This window comes from Eumetopias jubatus, unplaced genomic scaffold (genome assembly GCF_037043125.1).
Source record: "Eumetopias jubatus isolate StellerSeaLion01/CBP00866 unplaced genomic scaffold, mEumJub1_p1.0 scaffold_13, whole genome shotgun sequence".
NCBI classification, from domain to species: Eukaryota; Metazoa; Chordata; class Mammalia; order Carnivora; family Otariidae; genus Eumetopias; species Eumetopias jubatus.
The window spans coordinates 22,570,318-22,576,545 of record NW_028274819.1 but is presented as its reverse complement, the minus strand read 5'-3'; the positions used below and the strand labels follow the sequence as shown (position 1 = coordinate 22,576,545).

The 6,228-nt window shown below is 35.9% G+C and overlaps 1 pseudogene; it reads left to right on the top strand.

The window, feature by feature from the left end:
- The first annotated feature begins 2,851 nt into the window (after positions 1 to 2,851).
- On the top strand, positions 2,852 to 3,482 carry LOC114215171 (regucalcin pseudogene; annotated as a pseudogene).
- Positions 3,483 to 6,228: the final 2,746 nt, after the last annotated feature.

Sequence of the window (6,228 nt, the reverse complement as noted above, 5' to 3'; positions counted from 1 at the left end):
GAAAAGTACTAGAATTGTCCAATGGCTGCTATACAATTTGAGATACATGTACTATTTCTTTCAAAGAAATTCATTTTTTTAACTTTTTTAATGTAATTCAATTAATTGATATATAATGTATTATCAGTTTCAGAGGTAGAGCTCAGTGATTCATCAGTCTTATATAATACCCAGTCTAATATAAGACCGAGTGTTCATTACATCACGTGCCCTCCTTAATGTCCAAGAAATTCATTTCCTAAAACCTAAATCGCTATGTTGCAGTATTTTATCCCTAAAATACAGCTGAGTAGATGCCATAAACTAAGTTAAATAATTACCAAAAAGAAAAACTTCAGTTAGTGGGCACCTTCTAGAATAAACCAGGTTGTTTTTTCTTTTCTATATCCCACGACAACAAGAAATCCAAACAAATATACCTCTTTAGGTAATAGTTACCCTAAATTAGAAGCTTTAAGTTTAGACGCCATTTGGTATACCCTGATTTCTCAAGGTAACTGTGTATCAGTTAAAACTTATCCATCTTCCAAGCAGAAACTGCTTCAAAGATTTTTTATTCTTAGGCAAGGAGTGCATGAATCACTAATTACAAAGCATTTCTCAGCTTTCCCACTTAGTTTCATCTTGTGAGGAGATTAATAGCCCTCCTTGAGAAAACAGCTGCTTTCTATTTATCAAAGAGAAGCCAGTGGCTGGCAGCTCTCCTAGAGGACTAAGGGAAGATCGTCCATGGACCTAACTTCATGGTTCATAACCTGGATGTGGAGACAAAACAGGGAGCTTCAGATGCTGGGGATTCCTGGAAGATTGTGATTGATTTTTCCCACTTGCCTAATATACCCATCATATCTTTAATTGTATGCTGCTCATTCTATTTTCTGTTTATGATCCAAAGCCACAGCAATCCTTTAGACAGTTGTGCCTCAGATTGCTTTCCTGAGAAACCATATCTAAGTAGTCTAGGAACTGGTTTTATTGTTTTTAGCAATGTCTTTCATCCTCCCTAATATTTTAAAAAAGAAATTAATTCTTCATAAGATTATGCAATCTTAGAAACAGTGAACATTGGAGAAATAATTTAAACTATATTCTACAGTCAACTTCTTTTTTTTAAGATTTTATTTAGTATTTGAGAGAGACAGAGAGCACAAGCAAGGGGGGTGGCAGACAGAGGAAGAGGGAGAAGCAGGCTCCCTGCCAAGCAGGGAGCCTGATGTGGGACTCAATCCCAGGACCCTGGGATCATGACCTGAGCCGAAGGCAGATGCTTGACTGACTGAGACACCCAGGAGCCCCTCTAGAGTCAGCTTCTTGCTTGAAATTTAGCTATAATGCTTGTGCTATAATCATTTTGAAATATATTTGTTAAAAAGAAATTCATGAGAAGATTCTGGGAAGATGGTACAGTAGAAAGCATCAGGGATCTGTCACCCCACCTAGACAAAATTTACATCGCAGAATCTGTCTGATGTAAGGAACTCTAGAGTCTACTGAAGGCTTGCAACCTCCAGGGGAAGACTTCTTGGTAAACTGTGGTTAATTTGGGGGAATTCAGGCTCAGCACAATGACAGTTACCTATCATCTCCTCACCCCCACCCCCGCCAGCCAGGTCTCTGCAGACAGCCTACAACAATATGAATGAATGAATGAATGAATAAATGAATGAACAAAAAACCAGAGGCCTAAAATGGCATCACTTAGGTTAAAGTCCCAAGTCAGTAAACTAAGACTTAATACCTAACCTGACTGCAGTTTCAACCTCCCAGAAATGTAACCTCTGACCTGTCAATATGGGAATTTCCTGGTCAGCATTAGGAAATTACTGATAATTAGTGATAAACCCCTTAGGAGGGCAACTGTGCCTAAAACAACACATTCTTTGCTAATAACTTCCTTTTTTTCACTTCCTCTCTACCTTAAAAAACCTTTCCTTTTCTGTAGCCCTTTGGAGCTCCCCTCTACTTGCTGCCTGATTCATGCATCGTTTAATAAAGTTAATTACATCTTTAAAATTTACTCGGTTGAATTTTTTTTAACAGTATATACTTCGGCAATTATAAAATGTAATCCCCATGGTAACCACAAGAAAATGGCTTTCATAGGAAAGAATTTACATAAGGACAAAGATTTTTTTAAGCAGATAGATCCAAACTTGTTGCAAATTTTTAAGTGGTTAGATCCTTGCAGATAGATCCCAAGATTATTTAGGATATATATGTCAACCCCTTGGCTATTTCTTTCAATGCCCTCCTCACTGGTGAATCCTGAATGTGAATATCTTACATTCTTCCACTACAACCAGTTAAGTATCATTTTTTCATTTTTTTTTTCCTGGAAGGAATTCCCAGCACAAGGTTTCCCCAGTTAGCAAAGAAGGGCAGTTATAGAACACAACATTTAGGTTGTTGGGGTGCAAAATTAATGCACACTTCCTTTCTGCTTCTGTGGAGTTTCACCAGTGCTGAATGTTACAACCTCATGTTATCGGGAAATTAATTCTGAATTTGCCAGAAGGGACTAAAAATACAATTAACAGGAAAAACCTGGTAAGTAGCCTTCGTAACTCAAAGATTCAAAAAATTAACCTAAGCAGAAAGGTTTGAGTGGGCTTAAAATTTCAATAGATTTCTTACATGCTAAAATGTAATAATCAGAGTAGAACATAAGGGAATTGAAAGACACTATTAGGACTATGTAATACAACTAGGGGGTTCAACCATCATATACTGGCATATACATAAAAATGGATAATGGAAGTCAAAGCTAAGACTTACTAGAACACATTAACAGGAATTCAAAAGCTACCTAGGAGCCAGCTCTCCAAGTGTCACCAGCGCCAAGATCTCCCCCATGACAATGTCCTCCATTAAGATTGAATGTGTTTTGCTGGAGAACTGCTGGTGCTGTGAGTCTCCAGTATGGGAGGAGTCATCCAACTCTCTGCTTTTTTTAGATATTCCTGCCAAAAAGGTTTGCCGGTGGGATTTACTCAGCAAGCCAGTGCAGCAAGTGACTGTGGATGCCCCCATTAGTTCTGTGGCCCTTCACCAGTCAGGAGGCGATGTAGGTCGCCACCACTGGAAAAAAGTTCTGCACTTTGAACTGGGAAGATCAGTCTGCAGTTGTCCCAGCCACAGTAGATAAAGACAAGAAAAACAACCAAATCAATGACAGGAAGTTAGATCCCGCTGGGAGATACTCTGGGGACACCACGGCTGAGGAAAGAGCCCCGGCATTCTGGATCCCCACCAGAAGTCTCTGTACTCCCTCTCTCCTGACCACCACGTGGACAAGTACTTTGACCAGGTGGACATCTCCAATGGGTTGGATTGGTCCCTGGACCACAAAAATCTTTTGTTACATTGACAGTCTGTCCTACTCTCTGGATGCCTTTGACTATGACCTGCAGATGGGAAAGATCTGTATATGCCTTCTTATTATTCCTCTTAATACTGCTGGTATTTTTTTCATATGTATGTAACTAGTAAGCTGCCTCTTCCTCAACTCCTATGAAAAGGTTCTTACTTGTCGAATAGATAACTGTATGATGGGAAAAAAAAAAGCTATTTACCATAGAACTCAATCTGGATGTTAGCTATAATTTGGAAGAAAATTTTTAATTTTAAAGATTTTAGGCATAGCTATATATTATCCACTTAATAATATGGAATGCTGTCTCCTAAAAACCGAAGAGAAAATATAAGAAGATAATACAAAGAAGTTTTTCTTTATCTCTATTCTTTACAGTAGATGTGTTATAGTTCTATCATCCCACAATCACATTAGAATAACTCGACTGAAATTACATATACATATCTGCTCCTACAGTAAAAGTTAATAACATTATTGTATAAAGTCTCATATATGGAGGGCTTGCATCAAAAAGTCAAGAAAAACACACCTTCTATGTCATTTATATAACTCTTGGAAATATGCAAAAAAAACTATTCATGGAAAGCAATATCAAATAAGGTATACATTTTCATAGATTCCATCTGTTTTATCATATATCTTTGATGCTGAGTATTTGAAATTCAGTTCTACCTGATTTATCTGCTATAATAATATATATTCAATGTCATTTTAAATTTTGCTTGGAATTATATAGTAGGATATGAGTTTCCTGGTCTTGGGATACAGCTATATTGACAGATTTTAATAATCAATATATAAAATCTTTTTCCATGAAATAACTTGAGTTCATTTTTGAAAAAGATTTTTAAATGAGAATAACTCATATGTTATAATAAAAAAGAAATATTGGCTGTGTGCTGTCTGATAAAGGAAAACTCTGTCCCAAACTAATTTTAGACCCTGTCTGCTAGTGCAGAATTAGCTTTGTAACCACTAGCCTCGGACCCTGTTCCCACATTGACTGGACAGTACTACATTGAGGTAGGCTTCTGTTATTGCTCTAGGCTAAGGCAAAATTGGGAGAAATTGTAATAATATCACCTTGTGAGTAAGACAGCATTATACTTTAGAGATTAGTAAACATAGCTCCCCAAAACTTAAATGACTTATTTGAAGATAGTCAGCTTTAGCTTTGAAACAAAATAATTTTATTTCAAGCTTTATTATAGTTGTCTTTTACAACTGCAGTTGTAGACAGTAAAACATGAAATTTTAACTCATTCTAGTCCTTTTGTAAAATGTTAGTGAGAACTGTAAATACATTTGTAAAAATTCATTAAAATTTCATGTATTCAAATCTTCCTATCTTAAGATAGAAAGTTTCATTTAAATAATAAATGTGTTTTAGAATATTTTCTGATTTTCTTTTTTCTTTTCATTGTCAGGGCATAATTTTATCATTGAATGTATTATTGCAATGTGTTCTTCATTAAATTACAGTGTGCAGAGTGGTCAAAATCTTTCTTTCCAGAGCACTACACTGAGCAATTTTTTCCTAGAATTCTAATTTAGAAATACAAAGGGTAGTGGATCAGTAATTCAGAAAGAAGTCTCTGAGAATATATTTTTCAAGGTCATCCTACTGAGAGAAAATTTCATGAGTTACTAGCATGCCATGTTTGGACTTAATTGGCATTAAGAAAACAATTTCTAAGAGGAACGTATAAGTTTCTCCACTTCTTTGCTTTTGTTTCTCTGAAGGGAGTGTTTTTGTATGTAGACACGAAGTCAACTGATCCCTGTCATTTGATTCAGTTTGAGCCCCTCAGTCATGAGCAATGTCCACTGAACTGCAGATTTTCATCAGAGAACAAGGCCACCCGTGAAGACAAAGCATGATGAATAGTTTGGCGTTATTACCCTGATGAGGAGCTGAACTTGGCAGTGGTGGGACCGAAATTAGTATAAAATCCATAGCTCATCTTTCATTAAATATCATTCCTCATGGGTCACAGCTTTGCCCAGATGTTTGGCAGCTAAGTGATATTCAAAACAAGCTCTTATCTTTAGCAAATATGAAGTAACCCATATAAAACTTTTACAAACAGAGAATTACAGGTTATTATTCTTTCTTTTTTTCCTTTCTTTTAGTACTGAGCTCCTTAAATAACTCCACTTTAATATTACCAATTACATGACTCGTGGCACGTGATTTTAACTTTCTTGGTTGTTATACAACAAAAACAGATTGCAAATAGATTCCATTATACTTGAAGTGGCCTTTACTTAACAATTTTTTAACAACAAATTCTAAGAAGAAAGTACTTACATGGCTTCCATAGAGTTGTTCTGGTTGATCTATCCTCAACGTTACCCTCTATTTACCTTCTAAATGCATCCTAGAGAAATAAAATTGGGACAATTTTGTGTGTGTGTGTGTGTGTGTGTGTGTGTATTCCTTTCTAAAATCATCTTTGTGAGTAGTCCAATCTTAAAACGTATTTAGAATTCTGGAATATATCTGCACAGTGTTCTACTACAACTTGTATGGTGAATTCATTTCTTCAACCCTTTAGGATAATGCATGTATTTCTCCTTTGTTTCAAACAAAAAATGTAAATATGATACAAGTACTGTTTCAAATACCAGTACTACAAGTTAAAGAAATAGTCTTCACTGCTATAATTTTGGAGTCTATTATTAATAAACTGCTAAAATTTTTTCTCATATATGTTCACTGATTCTTCCCAATTCCTACCTCCCCCCCATACTAGTAAAGCAGAGCTAGTTAAAATCTTGGCTAATCAAAAGAAATATGCTTCAATCCATAACCAGGAAATCAAGCTTCTTTCACCAAATTCAACTGAGATGAT